This window comes from Oreochromis niloticus, linkage group LG16 (genome assembly GCF_001858045.2).
Source record: "Oreochromis niloticus isolate F11D_XX linkage group LG16, O_niloticus_UMD_NMBU, whole genome shotgun sequence".
Classification (NCBI taxonomy): domain Eukaryota; kingdom Metazoa; phylum Chordata; class Actinopteri; order Cichliformes; family Cichlidae; genus Oreochromis; species Oreochromis niloticus.
Window position 1 is genome coordinate 15,777,791 of NC_031987.2, and position 17,438 is coordinate 15,795,228.

The 17,438-nt window shown below is 39.0% G+C and overlaps 1 protein-coding gene across 2 annotated transcripts in view; it reads left to right on the forward strand.

Annotated features, from left to right (window-relative positions):
* The window catches only part of b3galt1b (UDP-Gal:betaGlcNAc beta 1,3-galactosyltransferase, polypeptide 1b), a 56,039-nt gene that overhangs the window by 22,670 nt on the left and 15,931 nt on the right, over positions 1–17,438 (forward strand). Inside the window, exon 1 of one of the 2 annotated variants that reach the window (XM_025904026.1) lies at positions 12,355–12,737. The exons of the other annotated variant lie outside the window; for it this stretch is intronic. The gene's annotated coding sequence lies outside the window, so the exon portion shown is untranslated. Of the gene's footprint in view, positions 1–12,354; positions 12,738–17,438 lie in introns of those variants that run through there. 2 annotated transcript variants of the gene reach the window in all.

Here is a 17,438-nt window from a genome sequence, read left to right on the forward strand (position 1 = left end):
CGATCTGATGCCAAGTGAATACTTTCAGGGGATGATTTATGAGAGGAATCATCATCAATTTGTCAAATCTGAACATATCTTAATGACCAGTAATTTACCGTGATTTTTACTTTCCAGTATAAGATTTTAACACAAAGCACACCTTTCAGCTATTTTGAAACCGGGTTTTTTGGAGACCGGGAATGTATGTGCCTGTGGTTAAACGCTGGCTCTACCTCTGTGCTGGTGGTCTGGTTCTGTCTGAGAGATTTACTTCCTCCTCTCATCATTTGTTTTGCTGCTCGTTCCGAGACAAAGCTCTTTTTTTTTTTTTGTAGTCTTTCAAATCTTTTTACTAGTTGATGGTGTTACCACAGTGGAGCATTTCCCGTCAACACGTATCACCGTTTTGTGTTTTTATTTACATCTGTAAAGTTACTTTCTGATTCTTTCATGCTAGTATTGCTCCAGTATCAATACCAGCATTGTTATTGATTCTGTCAATATTTGGATGAGTCTGCTCCTAAAAGGTGATTTTAGGAAACATCTGTGTTAGATCAGGATTAGTCCTAGGTGCTCGCTATCATCGCACACCTGCAGACACTGTAGATGCTTTGTTTAACAAACATTTGCTTTAATAGCATTTTTCAAAAAATGGTTATAAAGTTCCTTGTAGCATAGAATAAGCTAGGTCACAATCAAAAATCAGAAAGAAATCAGAAATATAGTCAACGCAACAACAAATCTGAGCATAAAAACTGAAAGGAGGAAATAATGTGGCAAGCAAGATAAATAAATACTGTAAAAATAAACAAAAATGGATACTAAATTTACTCAAGTTTGGAGTAAAGAGTTCAAAGCTGTGGGACTCAACAGAAAATGTCAGATTATTATTTATTTTTTTAGACATCAGGCTTGCGATACATTAAGGCAACAAGGTAGCAGAGCAGGTTGTCTGCCATTCGTAAGGTCAGTGGGTTGTTCTCTGACTCCTCCAGTCAGGGAACAACTGGAGGGGTCTGTATCCTTGGGCAAGATAATGAACCTCGAGTTTTCCCCTGACACATCCATGAGATTGCAAACATTAGAAAGCGCTTAGAAATAAAAGCACTGTATGAGTGTGTATTTGTGACTGGGTGAATAAAACTTGCAGTAGAAAGCGCTTTGAGTGTTTGGCTGAATAGAAAGGTGCTATATAAGTACCAGCCCATTTAACATTTATCAGGCTGTGGAAATAGTTATGAAGGTCTCACCTGAGCCAGGCGGCGGCTCAGTTCACAAGGCGTGACTACAGTAATAATGTAAGGTCATGTAAAGCTTTACAAGTTGTTAAAAAAGATTTAAAATCAATTCTATATATAAAAGGATGCTAGTGCAGTGTAGCAAGGATAATAGCGATTTGGTCTGAATTCATCTGGCAGCTGAGATTTGAAGGAGCTGGAAGTGGAGATGGACTTTTACTCCAGACGTGTGTAGCAGGAATTATATAGTCCAAATGTGAGGAAATGAAGGCATGGATGACTTTTTCAAGATTACAAGTATTTCTTAGCAGGGAAAAGTGTGACTCTATGATCTGCGATTGTATTTATGTTGCTAGGCATGAGCAGGACATAATAGCTGCATATCATCTGCATAACAGTGGAAATTACCACTTTATTTACACATTAGCTGACCCAGCAGAGGCATACTGTATAGATGGAGGATAAAATGGGAGCAAGAATTGATCCCAGAGAAATGTGAAGGGCTTCTCAGGATGAGGAGAATTCTCCCATTAAAACACAAAAGGATGTTTTTGATATGTAGGAATGAAAGCAGGCGAGAGCTGTGTCCTTGGCACCAACAACACATTGCATTGCCTTCAAGGCAGTTATTGTACTACTTTCTACCAGTAAATCATTAGGTTCCTCTTTGACAGGCTGTTGTAAGGTCTGTACCTTGAAATCTAATGTGTTATGAATTGACTCTATTCAAATAAAATCACATTGAATCAAAAGATGAACTCAAGCTTCAGTTCAATCGAAATTCCTTGACGTTACACATTAAGCGCCATTTGCCTCTTGGTGCAGCAGTGGGGCAAATCATGCAGTCATCATAAAGGGCTTCTTGAGGTCAAATCCTTGAGACCTTTCACACAGTTTAATGTGAATAGTGTTTGGGAGCAGCTGTTGGCTCCGCACATTTACATTTTCATTTTTTCTTGTCCGTTTTCGTGTCCTTGATGCCTTTTACCACAGCCCGAAATGTGGTATTATGGTAATTTACTTTCTCTGTTTGCACACCACTTAACAGACTGGGGCTCCCAGCCAAAATGGCTTAGTGGAAGCATATATTATTACTGCGTATACACTTTTGACTTAACTGCGATCACAAACAAGCCTGAACTGCTAAAAAGCAACGTCAGAGGGTACATACACAGACTGTGCACCAAGATCACGGTTTCTGTCACTTTTAATTTGAGCCGTTGGTTTTGTGCACATTTGTGGCTTGACATTTTAGGTGAAAGAACATAACACAAGAATTTGGTGCATCGTTTACAGTGTCTTTCTCGACTTTTCCTTTCATTCATCATCTTCGACTGCAGTGCCCGTTGGACGAAATACAAATCCTTGAAGAACACTTCAAACAGTGCAATCTGCTCTCTGAAGATGCGGGTTTAAAGCACTTTGTGCATCACAGAGGAGCATGACGGCACCAGGTTCACTTTCAATTGTGTGTCTTTCCTTATGATAAGAGGTGGCACGCTGCATTCCACTGATGCTCACAATCTGACATCATTTCCGTTTTAGCGCAGTGAGTAGGCCATTTGAAGTGAATGTCACCGTGAAGTGCTTCGACTATTAGGCGTTCATTTTATTCTAGTCCCTGAAGAGATCCCGTGTGGACACGTGGCCAGCTGGTTCAAGTACATGTATTTCTGTGGCATGCCTGGAATTATGATTTCTGTCTCAGTAGCTTCCACCATCTGCTTGGAAAAACAAATCAAAACTCCTGAGAACTATCATTAATGAGGTTTTCACTTGAGCAAGTGCATTTGTGAAGTTGTCTCTCATAACTGTGTTTGTAAATGATGGACTTGGGTGGGTGATACTTATTTTTAGACATTGCAATAGAAAGCAAGGAGAGTCACATTAATTTGGAGGTTGATTGAAAGTTCCCTCTTTTACGTCACATGGAGATGACATGATGTTTCAGAGTAGCTCATGCTTTTTTCTCTTTAGAGACACTGTCTTCTTTTTGGTTTCCAGATCCGGTACAGGAGCCCCAGGGCTGAATCTTTCCATCATTCTCATTTCCTGCTTCCAGTCGTCACAAGGCTCAGCTGGCTCTCAAGCTTGCGCAGACACACAGCCAAATTGGATGATGCAACCATTCAACAAAGAAGCTTAAAATACATTTATAACATCTTTGTTATACTATATGAAAAGTATGCAGAAAAAGATCCCAATTAAGAAAGAGAGTATTAGCTCTATGTTTACTATACTTTCTCATGTGCCGTTCTTTCTCTAAGAATTAAAAAAAAGGCAAAAGTTCTGAGCTTGTGACAGATTTACTTTAATCACATTTGACTCAGCTTTAGCTTCAACACAGAAACTGATCAGAAATCTATTGTGAGTGCTGAACAGGCTATAGTCTAGAAGAAGCACGCTTAAGTATTGGGTTTGGCAAAGGAGGACAGTGCTTTGGTTCTGGGTGTTGATTCTGGGTCCAAACATAATGAATGTGAATACATATTTCATGACTGCGCTTAGGGAATGAGGGAGAGGAGAGGGTCAGTGAATTGAAGCAAACCTTTTTGAGGGGAAACTCATGCCTAGTCACAACATTGTTATCACAAAAGAAACTTGTGTGATTTCTGTCTGTGTGTGGGTGCATATGGTAATAAAAACACTATTTCCGTGTTGCCTGTGTGTCCATGTGTGGGTGTGCTGAAATACATCAAATTTAGTATTCGCAGTGCAATGCAATGCTTTGCTCAGCTGTCTAACATAAGTGCAGCTTATCACAGGTGTAACGTGTTAAATGCCTGGTGATCCTCCTCACATTACCACAGCTAAGAAGGAGGGGTATAATAGGATTCAGATGTAGGTGTCTTTGGGGTTGATGGAGAAGCTGCAATCTGTCAGATAATGACACGAAAATGCCAGACTCCATAATGATTCATCATTAATGCTGATGTTCCCACAGAAGGGAAACGCTGTGGTGACGGGAAGGTCACTGCGTAGCTATTTACATTAACTGTGACCTTGTGTTTTGAAGTGGACAAGAGGAAAATCTTTAGAGTGCATTAATGGCGTGCAGAAATGATCAGCTCTGCATAATGGAAACGTAATTACTTCCTGTCACGTGTGCAGCTCCCACAGCTGCTTTTACTCTATCAATACACCAAAGTCTGGATTGATACCAGACAATTATAGACCCCTATTAACCTGAGAGTGTCATTCGGAGTCTGTTTGGTGTACCACTTTGCGCAACCAATAATGTTTTCCTTTTAATGACCCCTGCATTACAATCAAGTAATTAAAGAATCCACCTAGGTCAGGTACCAAAAAAATACTATTAGGGTTTTTCATTGACTTTGATGTTCTACATAAGTGTAAAATAACATCCTATATCTCCTGTGTTGGGATTGCTAAGGAATGGATACGATAGCAAGTGCAGCAAGTCAGTGCTTGAATGCTAACGCCTACAGATGCAGATTATTATGCAAGAGTTAGCTAAACTTTCACGTAAAACGCACAGGTTAGCTGAGCATGAGTTTAGCCTTTTTTTAAGACAGTGTTATCTTTTATGTTGGTGTAAAGAGCCTGTGTAGTTTACCAACAACTCAAAATTAGCTGTGTGCTTGTGTTTCCTATGCTGGTTAGCCATGTGGAGCTGTTACGGCCCAGTTGTAACCTGAGTTTGGTCAATAATATGAAGTTCAACTAAAGAACCTGTTCAGATAAATCATGAATTACAAATACATCAGAATAATTGATTTTATTTTTAGTTCATTTTCCATAAATTGAGGTACCTTCTAGGAAATACTATTATTTCTAATGGGGCAATTAAATGCAGGCAAGTACACAAATAGTCGTAAAATATGATTGAGTAGGGATGTAATGAAAACATCCCTACTGCTCACTGGAATTATGTCAGTGCACACCTGCCTGATGAGTCCATGGTGTCAGGCTATAAATTTAATACAGCATCTGTTCATTTTGTAAATTATAGTCCTTGTTAAAGGCAAGTCCCTACGGTACCTTGTGGAAGTGCCTGTCCCTGTAAGTCAGATCCACTCAGCTTTGAAAATGCCAAGATGGCATCAGCCAAAAATGTTTAGCTCTAGGCTTTAAAATTGCACCAGAGGATGTTGTCACACTGGCTGCATCCATCTTTTAGATACAGTCTATAGGTATAGGGTCTCCAAACCGTGGATTCAGAGAACTTCTACATCCCTAACTGCCTCATAACTTACAAAATGTACTGTGACATTATATTCAAGCAACCTTGAATATAATATCTGTGGTGAAAAAACATCTGACATTAGCAGCGCTCTACTTTAGCAATCTGTTAAACTTACTGGATCTTTCAGTGTAATAGATGAGTACCAAGTGAACATCCTGGGTTGATACACCGTGTCAAAAAATATTTGCCTCCTGGAAGCGTGCTAGGAGAAATCTCTTATAACTCTAAGAGTGATGATCTGTGGCCGATTCTCTTCTCTCCCGGGGCTTACAGGGAATACTTTTTATATACAGCAGAAAAGGACACGGTTCGTCTTGTCTTCTGAGCTAAGATGATCCAGGTCGCTCAGCAGTTCAGTGGCAGTCTGGACAAATAAGCCACCAGGTCAGAGTATTTGTATGAGTGCTATACTGTACACAAGGTATGTTTAAGGCCTTCAGATCATGTAAAACTGATTAACTTGATATTTCTGCATAAAGTGAAGAAAACAACTAGAATATGAAGTTTGTCATAGAAAAAAACATTTAGTAATGAACCAGATTCATCACTTGTCCAAACCAATGACAGCTCATTTTTATCACTGCTATGACAAGCCAAAACTGTCCACTCTGGTTTGTTTATGCTTTAAAATTACTAGCTCATTTATCACATACATTTATAGACTACCAGCTGACTGGTAATACAGTCATATCTTGTGCAACACAGCCACGATGACCTGACAGACCAGATTTCACTTGATACAGAGTTCAATAATATTTCTAGCTCTCCAATTTCCAGATAGTTTTGGAAGAGTCGGTTTGGATTTGGCTTGTCCTTAAGGAAATAATGACAGATTATATTCTCGTTTAATGTTGCCTGGTGAACTATTACAAGTGAGAAATAGAGACCAGCACTGCGTGGCTACAAGTGCAGAGAAAGCTACAGAGGTTAATGACGGTGAAGAATTTGATTGGATTCTATATAATTAAAAACTTTGTCGACTGTTGCTATTAGCTGCTTTCTCTGCTTAACTAAATAACCTCTGTTGACTTTAACTGAATTAACCATGTTTTTTTAAAGGTATACCTTACCACAAATCAGATTAACTAAATGACTCCCGTAGACCACAGGAAACAGTTAGCCAGCAGCTAGCATTACATCACAGCCAAAGCGAAGGCTGTTAATGTTTTCATGCTGTCACACTTTCACAAGCACAAGCCACACGGGTAGACACACGATTCCTTTGCAGGTTTGATTTGGTAGAGAGAAAAAAGTACATGAAACTGCTCTCACAGCAAGGTCGGGGTGTTTTTTTTAGGTGAATGGTTCGTCTAAGCAATGAGGAGTTCTCAAAGTAGGACATTTCCTACCATGAAATGATGTAGCTTTTATTGTAAACAGTCACTACATTGACATGAATGTTTTGCACTTTTCATATTTTAGATGTAATGTAATGAACATATATTTGGTTTTAAATATACAGTTGGTCTATAGATTATTGGATCAAGATAGTTTTTGAAATTTTGCTGCTGTACACTACCACAGTGGATTTTAAATCAAGTAATCAAGATGTGATTGAAGTGCAGACTGTCCGATTTAATTTGAGGAGGTAGGCATATCATTATCATTGTCAAAGGGTGCAATTAAGAGACACCTTCATGAAGTGTAATACATAGGGTTTACAACAAGGTGCAAATTAATCACATTTAAGAACAAAAAGGCCCAGGGTCAGCAGCTATATACTGTATATAGCTATGTATCATTTTATATTCTACGCACAAATAGTGCATTCACAGAGAAATGTAGCCACAGTTATACGAGTGCAAAAGTATCTGTCTTAGATTGCAGGACAAACAGGACATTTTCTGTAGGTGGATCAGTGAACTCACCACACACTAGAACAGTTGACTGTGAGCAAACATTACGCTACAATTTTCAAGGGCCATGCTTTAAACCTAACTGCACAACCTGATGGATGAGTTCTTTTTAGTTTCAAAGAAATAGGAGGGGTTCTTCCCACAAGCTGACCTGCACAGGCCCACTCAGTGTCTTCCTGAGTCATGCTGATTACCACAATCACTCATTCTCCTTGAACTACTGAGATTAATTAAACTGAGCTCATACTGCAGTACTTTATCTGCGATGTGGTAGTTTAAGTTTTTCATTACCAAATAGTATAAATCAGTGTATCAGTAGGATTAAACTTCGGGGACACAGTAACTTTATTGGGCGTAGGCCAATACATAACACCAACGCCAAGAAGGCCCGGTTAGGCTTTGCCAGAAAACATCTAAAAGCACCCACACAGTTCTGGAAAATATGCTTTGGGCAGATGAAAACGAGATTAACTTCTACCAGAATGATGGGAAGACAAAAGTATTGGTAAGGACAGAAATCTGAAGCATAGTACATCAACTGTCACACACGGTAGAGGCAATGTGATGGCATGGGCCTGTGTGGCAGCCAGTGTAACTGGGCTTATTGATGTGACTGCTGACAGAAAAGCAGGATGAATTCTGAAGTGCACAGGGCTATACTGTGTGCTCTGATTCACACAAAGGCTGCAAAACTGATCGAACAGCTTCACAGTCCAACTGGATGATGACCTGAAGCTTCCGAAGAGTTTCTCAAGGCACAGAAATTGGATATTCTTCAGTGGCCAAGTCAGTCGCCTGCTTTAGACCCAATAGAGCATGCTTTTCAGTCATTAAATATAAATCTGAATGCATAGAGACCCACAAACAAGCAGCAATGGATTTCCATCCATCCATCAGTATTAAAAAACAGCCCTTATATTTAAATGTGTGTTAGTTTGTCCAATTTATTTTGAGCCTCTGAAACTGGAGGACTGTGTATAAAACTGGCTGTAATTCCTAAACAGCAAATTTCCACTAATACTGTTTGAACTAAAGCCAAAGGTATGCACTTCAATCACATCTCTAATGTTTGATTTAAAATCCACTGTGGTGATGAACAGAGGCAAAACACCAAAACTGTGTTAGGGCCAACAAGTTAGGGGCTTAACTGTATGTGTTTTTCCTTTAGTTTGGTCACACACGGTGCTAACATGTGTGAGCACGCAACTTTACCTTCTGCTAGTATAGGCAGGCACCCCAGTTCCATATACACTAATACAATCACACATGACCACAATCTCTTCCAAGTTGGCCCAGTTAAGGCACTTATTCTCCACGCTGCACTCTGACAGTTACCGCACTACCTGCTACTTGCAGTTTAATTTCCTTCACCCACACAACCTTTTGCATAATTTACTTTCAGGTGTGGTTTTAAGAGCCATTTGTGTTCGTTCAGTGTTGTGTTTCGAAGGCTTCGAGTGGCAGGTGGTGAACTCAAGGACAGTCTGTAGCAAGCTGCAGAGATTTGTTTCAGCCTGTCACCTAAGACCGTTTTGACTGAAATGAAATAATATCCACCATTATAGGCGATTAACTGTTACAGAATATTTTGTATATGGTAAAGAAAAATTTGTATTTCTCAGACAGAGAAAATTTGTAGTCAAGGTTCATTTTGGGGGCAAAGTCATTCAGAGATAAATTCTGCAATACTTGAAGAAAAATATATTTTTTTCACCTTGTGCAATTCAATTATTTAGAAAAGATGGTTTGAGATTGCAGAGTTAGAAAATTCATCCAGTCAACGTATGAAGAACAGATTTTATTATGTGAATACAGAGTGCAGAGTTGATTCAGAGGCTTTGACCTCTTCTCACTCAGCGGAGAAACATTTCTAAAGCCAATACACAATATATCACTTGTGTTGTCATTATTATTTGATAATGTCTATTTTGTGCAGTCATTCAACTGGAGAGTCTCCAAAACAATGACTACAACCTTGAGAGAAGTGTTGCAAAATTTATTATAATCCAAAACAGCCACAATACTCCAGCAAGGGTGTTAAATTGGTCGCCTACGGTGAGTGTGAATCGGATTGACAATGCATTGCTAATCAAAGAGAGGAAAATAGATTGAGCCACTATAACTAATTCATAGCAACAATGCAAAGACCATCAATGTGGGCGGCAGCAACACAATGCAGAAAGTAGCAGCAGAATGCAAAACATCGTTCAAAAGCAGACACAATAAAACAGCCAGCTAAACTGACAGGATTAAATCTTAAAGATCTCTGCGTTTGTACTGATAGCACACGCACAGCCCAGATAACACTTTACACAATTAACATCACCTAAGCTTCAGCTTTGTGCTCACTGGTTGTGGGTAAGTAATATTTCTTGCTTTAGGACTGGAGTGCATCTGACATGATGATTCCTGGGTCACAAGTATCAAAAAAATGTTTTTGATCAACATATTTTTAACAATTTTAAGAACAATCGAAATAGAGTGGGGGAAAGTATCTATCATGTGCTGACCTACTTTGGCAATAAAACTCAGCAGCCAACTTTGAGTCCCACCTTTGTTTGTGCAAATGAATCAAACTAAAAGCCGACTGTGTTCACAAGGAAAACGTATGGCACCCTAAAGGCTTTAATAATAGTAAACAGGGAATAATTTTGAAGAGCTAATCTGCCCATGCGCTGCATTTTATTTTATTTGTTTATTTTTTTAAATGGATTGGATTCCATAGCTAGGAAGACTAAAGAGCAGCCATTAATATGTACACACCAATGCTAGCTCAGTTCAGGAAAATTAAGAGGATAAAGCTCCAGGTAATACATGCAGACAGTGACGCACATATTAATACTTGTAAAATAAAACCTGCACAGCGAGGGATTGTCTCTGGGTAAATCTATCTCAGATGTCCTTGTTCATTCGGACTGATGGGAAAAAAAACATACAAAGTTATATAACGAGTTATCACATGCACTTGGCAGGGATGGATATACCTGTGCAGTCTGCCCAACTAAAGTCTATGTGTGGGAAACACAACCTTTAGTTCTCATCAGAACTAAAATTCGCCCCACTCACTTTTATACTGAACTGTGCTTTGCAGTCAAGCCCCTGTTTCAGGCAGTGCAGAAAATTGCTTGTGAATATGTTAACACCCATAACTGGTCTCAAGGTAGAACTTTGCCTAAAAAATGATGAAAATCGAAGATATTTTCACAAATTTTGTAAAATGTCATCTATATCTGGAGAACTCCTTTGACAGTATTAAAAATGAATAATAATTTTTAAAAAAGGATTTCTCCTGTGATTCTCTAACAGACATTGAAAATGATACTGTATGCTTTTATTTGGTTTATTCACCCCGTGGGAAGATTGTGGCTTTGAAATGAAGGGAATCTCAGCACCCTTTGCTCTGTCTTTTTGATGCTAAACATGCAGTGACAGCCACTATAGAAGTGACCCACCGTTCTTCCACCTAGCCCTCATTATTCGTGCCACGGCTGCTGCGCCTGCATCCCGTTTCATCTCATTCTGTCTTAAACTTAAGTCTACAGCATGAAACCAGCACCCTGTGTTATGTGTAGCGTGCATAAAAATGTATGGGCTCACGTGTAGTTTCAGGACATCAGAGGTGTCATCAAAAGAGATTACAGGCAGACTTTTTTATTTATTTTTTATTTTTGGATATTTGCTCTTCATGTCAAAATCAGGTTGTTAAACAGTTTACAGGGATCTCAGCATCTTACCAGGGACTGGCTGCTTAGAAAGTGAAGCTGTTCTCTGAATTTGATATTCCATTCATCCCATAAACTAAGCATCATCTTTACTTTTTCATCCAGTTCAGCTTTGACATTTTCATTTTGCAAGTAATCCATCTCGTGTCTCAGTTGGCAAAAGATTTTGTCCAACAAGAACGTTTGAAGAAGGCGAAATGACAGACGGTTATGTGGCTTCATGTAATAAGACGACATGTTTTGCACTTTTAGTCATGACTAATTCACAGGCTCATTGAGCCCCTCAGAGTTTCCCACACATCAAAGTCGAAACAGGCCTAAGAGTGCTTTGCATTTCTTTCTTTATTTTATAATTTTCTCATTTGATTCTCACGCTGTCCTCACTATTTCCTGCACTGCCCGCGATGCGGACGGGCATGATGAGGTAAAATACCTTCAAATGGGTCAGCAGAGAGACCAATCAGCCGCAGCACCATCTGTCCCTCTAATGACTACCTGGCTGCTCTGTGATGTGACACGGTTGGCTGGAGAGGCTCCATAGAAAACGTTCTCTCATTAAGCCTCTGCATTTCCACCAACTCTGCACAACTGATGACACCTGATCAGGCCTGTCTCACTTTTTACACACAAAATTACAGCCTCAGTTCCTACTGCTGCCGTGCCCCTTCATCACTGGGGACAAAAGGAGTCAGTGATTATTCCAGCGTGTATACAGTGAAACACAATGAACAGTATCTCCCTTTGTTCTCACTTTGTTAAAACTGGAATACATCCCAGAAAGACGCCGTCGTTTCTTACGCCCTGTCTGAAAATATTTTCAGTAACAAGTAATGATCTGCTTCAGGATTTTGACTGAGTGACACAATGTCCTTGTTGTTTAAACTAGGATCAAATGAAACAACCTCCAACTCTCTTAAAAGGTTTAGATAAATTAAAACATACTTCTCCAAATCTACACAAACTATTTATTTATTAACAGATACTTTAAAGGTAAATATTCTAAAAGATTTCGGGATCCTGTTTTTCGATGTGTTGTTGTTAAAGAACGAAATGTTAAATTGTCCATATACATACAAGCTTTCAAGAAATCTACCACTTTCATATCAAGTTTGTCTCATTTTGTGCTTTAGTTTTACACAAGGCAGCATTTTATATTGCGACTATAGTGGTACAGCTACTATATTAGGGTGTAGATAGGCAGCTGCAGTAGCTTTAGCAGTAAAATATCATCTCTACAGAGTTTTAGTATTTACAGAGGTTTCAACTGAAGGTTTTTACAAACAAACTGATTAATGGGATTGAAAAATAATGAATTAATCAAATAGTTTGTGGCCTTTTAAGTGACATTAAGCAAAGATGAGATCCCGAGGCCACTGAATGAGATCGTCTTTCCTTTCTTTACTATATAAATTAAAAATTTCAGATTAATTAAGATTTTGTTCAGAGACACAAACCTAGCTTTTGTGGTCTCAGCACCCAGTACACAAGTTGAGACCAAGATTGGATAAATGTCAGCGCTGTATCAGAAAGAGCATCTGGTGCATCTGAGCCAAACCAAGCTCTGGAAGCAAGGCAGCACACTGGTCTCAGTGTTACCCTTAGCTAATGTGTTTATGTCTTTCCAGCATGGAGTCAGATTCCAGTTAAGTTGATCTGCACTGACATTATGCCTCATAATCAAGGAGAAACAAACCCCAGGACTGCCTGCAGCCTCTAGCTTTATATGGATATGGTAAGACACTAAGTGTAAAAGAATCATTATAATTCACACAAACAAGTAAACTATGATTTTCAACTATATAGTCCACAACACTTCCCAGGGTTCCTAATTTACCTCAGCTGCATGACTGACAGTGATTGATGGAATAGTAGAGAAGTTCAGGTAATTTAATGGCTAGTAAACAATGCCATTTGTTCATCCAGAAGTACAGTACAAATGAACGAGTTTCCTGTTTATGAGGACATGTCAGGTCAGCTGACGTGTGTAAGCCTGTGTGCCAGGACAGCCTAGATGCAGTTTTTCCCCTGGCTGTGCGTTAATGCCAAAAATCCGGGACACTCTCTGTAACACTGAGCACTCAAAGTTTTGTTAGCTTGACAATGTGCAGTTAACATTCTCTGCATATATTTGGGGCATTACATTTCTAGTTCATGATCTTTTAGAGCATGGGATGCATACTTTGGTAGCCAGTAATGTTTGGCATAAATTACAACACTTATAAAATATCTTCATTTAAGTAACCAGCTATGCTTTAATCTCATGTTTAAGAAACACAGTGTTTGTATTTTAAATGGTACTTTTTTTTTTACTTCCATAAAAGAATGAAAGTAACTTACAGTAAAATGTCCTAAATAAGTTCAAAGTCTTTTGTATTTTTCTGAAACATCACAATTATTATACTAAAGTATGAACCACATAAAAATGTTGATATATGTGAAAATGTGGAAGAGTCACTGTCATGATTAAATTATATTATGAAATGTTTAGGTTTTATAAGACTGTAGACATGGAAAAAAAATTACCTTCCTTTTTCTATATTGGACCAGATTTTATTATAATTTGGTAAATGACGTGTAATAGATGTAGTTCACGTAGTTCAAAGTATTCATGTGATAACTGACTGAAATTAAAGCTGTCACTGGATACTGAGGCTCACCGAGGTTAAGTATCTCATTCAGTAAACTTGTATTTGGAATAGATGGAGAAATTTGTCACATTCAGAATTTAAACTAAATAGATATTTATAGGAAATTACAAGATGAGTAAATTCTTCAAATGAGGGAAAATGGCAAGTCTGTTGCAGATATGTTGCCATCTATATGCACAGAAATTTGCATTAAACAGAAGTTCACATTGACTACTTAAGTTTAAAAACCAATTAGAGGAAAAATTTGAAACACAAATTAAAAAAATAGCCCCACAAATAGTGATTCAGTTGCTGCATGATGGCAGTTTAACCAGAAAATGACATAGGCACTGAGCAAGCTTGCTTTTATAGGAATATAACCAGAATGCAGCCAGAGGGCAACCAGCTGAGTCGAGTTCCATATTGTAATAAGATGTATCACAGATGAGTTGAGCTCATTGTGCAGACTGACCCAGATTGATTGCAACATGTCTGTCTGTGTTTATATATTAGATGGCAATTAGTTGTAACCCTTCATCAGTCTGCCTCAGAGTAATTGATTGCAGTCCATGCGAGTCAGAACCCATTTGTTGACTGTAAGGTTGTTGCATGTTTAACCTCTGGGTGACCACTTGGTCACCATATCTACTTATGGTCAGTCGTTGAATGTAAAAAAAAAAAATGAAATGCAGTCACTGGACAGCCACATATTTTTCCTAGTTTCAGGGAGGTTGCCATCCTGTTTTTACTGTAATATGACTAAGCCTTAAAAAAAAAAAAAAAAAAAAAAAATACTCAGGTAGTTTTGTACTGTCACATGTCAGATGTTCTTAGTGTAGGAGTTTGAAATCCATAAACCTACTGTAATGCATCTTTTTTTCCTTGGTGTCTATTTAACGTAGCATTCCCTTTAGCACAACTAACACTCATCTGTCACTCGATTGAAGTGATATTAGATGTGAATATCAAATATTTAAAAATTCAAGTGTCATCCCACCTAGTGACTTCATAGTGTATTGGTTTACCTGTTCACCTACAAGCAAAAGGTCCCTGGTGTGCTTCTGGGAGGAGGCACAAATTCCTTGGGGATTGTGTCAGGAAGGGCAAATCTGCCAAATCAAACATGTGGCTCTACGTGCTACAGTGACCAGGTATGAATACGGGAGCAGCTGAAAGTAGCTGTGAGCAAAATGGTCACACCTGCATGTTTTGTATAAAATTTGAGGATTCCATTTGTTTTTCATTTTTAAGAAAAAAAGTCTTAAGTGGCAGATCTGGATTTGAGAGGGATTTAGGTTGAGCACGGTGGCACGGTGGTTAGCACTGTTGCCGCACAGCAAGAAGGTCCTGAGTTCAATTGTGCCAGCAGGGTCTTTCTGTGTGGAGTTTGCATGTTCTCCCCGTGTTTGCGTGGGTTCCCTCCGGGTACTCTGGCTTCCTCCCACAGTCCAAAGACATGTACTTTGTGGGGATAGGTTAATTGAAAAATCCAAATTGCCCATTGGTGTGATGCGGGAGTGAATGTGTGTGCGAATGGTTGTCTGTCCCTGTGTGTTAGCCCTGCAACAGACTGGCAACCTGTCCAGGGTGTACCCCGCCTCTCGCCCTATGACAGCTGGGATAGGTTCCAGCACCCCTGCGACCCTGAAAAGGATAAGCGGAAGCGAATGGATGGATAGTAAAAGACATCACTGTGTAACTAGGAGTAAGTCAGTAATTAGAGTTCTTTTAGTTATGTATTTCTATTTGAGATAGAAATGTATAACTCAATCCACATGATATCCACGATATCAGATATCTGAGGAATCAAGCTACCAATCCAGCAACAGTGTGGAGAAAACAGCTTACGGTTTTCACAGAGCTTCCCAAAGGTCATTTATACACATACAACAAAGAAATTGCTTCCTGGACTTGCTGAAATACATCTTTAATAAAAGCTCCGTAACATAAAAACTGAACCAGCAGCCCTAGTATTATTCTGCATATGTAGTCACACATAATCACACATAATTTGCTCATACCACTGCTTCAGTAGTGAAGGGGATATAGGTATGGCATTTTTCAAGAAAAGGAATGTCTCTTCCTTTTTCTACTAAACACGTTTGAGTTCAGTGTGGAGTGTCTCCACTCCCTATAGACCAGTTTACTTTTAGAGCTGTTTGTTGCACAGCACACAGAAACAGCTAGTCCAAACACAAAATGGCCACCACAGGAGGGCCCCTCACTCATTTCAGTTTATTGAAAATTGCAAGAGCCTTAGGCAGTAAGAGGGAAGTATAAAGGGAAGACTCAAAGGAAAGCAAATGCATGCAAATTTTGGTTATGTAGAGATGCTAACATACTAAAGTGTACAGTCATTGTACTGTATAAGTAATTTAATATAAATTAATTCTTTTTTAGCACTGAGCAGTCTCAGTAATCAGTGTTTTATTTATCTCTGCTGCTGAGATTAAAGAACTTCCAAGGAGCTTATAAATTATTGAATTACTCGGGTCCTAAACAGCAGTGGTGCACGCTATGCCCTTATCTAATCTAATCATTTTTCACCTGTAAACAAATCTGTAGATATTAGTACAATCAGATCAGCAATCTCATGTATACGCTACAATTATTTATTGCATATTGTACCTTCACTACACAACGTCAGAATAATTAAGTTACTGGCTATCACTGTATTAAATTAGCAACCCTTGAGCATATGTTTGCAGGCTGAGCAGATACAGACACATTAGCCAGTTCTATAGAAATGCTCACTAACAGTAGTTCACAAAGTGGCTGATCTGATTGATGCAGAGCAGCAGACGCCATTGATGTACCATTTCACAACGAGAGTCTAATGGGATCATGTTAATTAACAATATCATTATTCTATATTGCATTTCCCTCAGATCAGCAAAGTGCAATAAACTGTTTTATCTATTTTCATAGTCTTCCAGCCGCCTGTGATAAATTGAGAAATTAGTGCGGGTTATTCGTTTTATTTAGTTTCTTGACAGTTTCCATGGAATCCACAGAAACGCTGCATACTATTTCTTACCATTCTTGACATTTCCACGGCACCACTTTCCTGTGCTGCGGCATTAAATGCCCATCAAACTAACGGCCTGTAAAAACATTTCTGGGATGAATTACAGGTGTAAAAGTGAGCCGTGAATTTAGAAAGCTTTCTGCAAGTCATTGTTTGCTCTAAGTTTTGAAAGTTGCTTCAAATATTGATGAGGTGGTTGACAGATTAAAACTGGCAAGGAGCTGCACCACGACAGCATGTCCTTTCCGAGCTGCAAAGCAGACCATTTTATATTCTGTGTGTTGCATGCTGCACTGGGTGCCTTTGGTGAAGGGAACCAACAAAGGTGGGCAGTGGCCAGCATGTGTTTTGAGAGAAAACAGAAGTCCCCAGTTGATTTATTTTTGTTTGCTCTGCTTTTAAAATATTCAACTCAACCTCATTGCTAACACCTGATAGCAGAGAAGAGTCCCAGAAGTACCCACTGAGTCGGAAACTTTAACTCTTCATCCCACCTGTTGTTCCTGTGTCAGCGTTATTACGCTTCTTGCACTGAGTACATGCCTGCCTGTCAAGTCAGGGCGAAACTTGGAAATGAATCTTATTGTTTCCGACACCGCTAATGGTTTATTTACAGCCCCAGCAATAGTTTCTGTGTCTGAAGGTGGATCCCTTGGAAAGCTTCATGTTCCGGCTTGTTACTAGGTACATTTGTGTCCCAGAGGAGTGGAGATGCTCGAGGACAACCTCATGCAAGCAAACAATTAGTTGCACTGGAATTAACTGTTATTCAAAATAT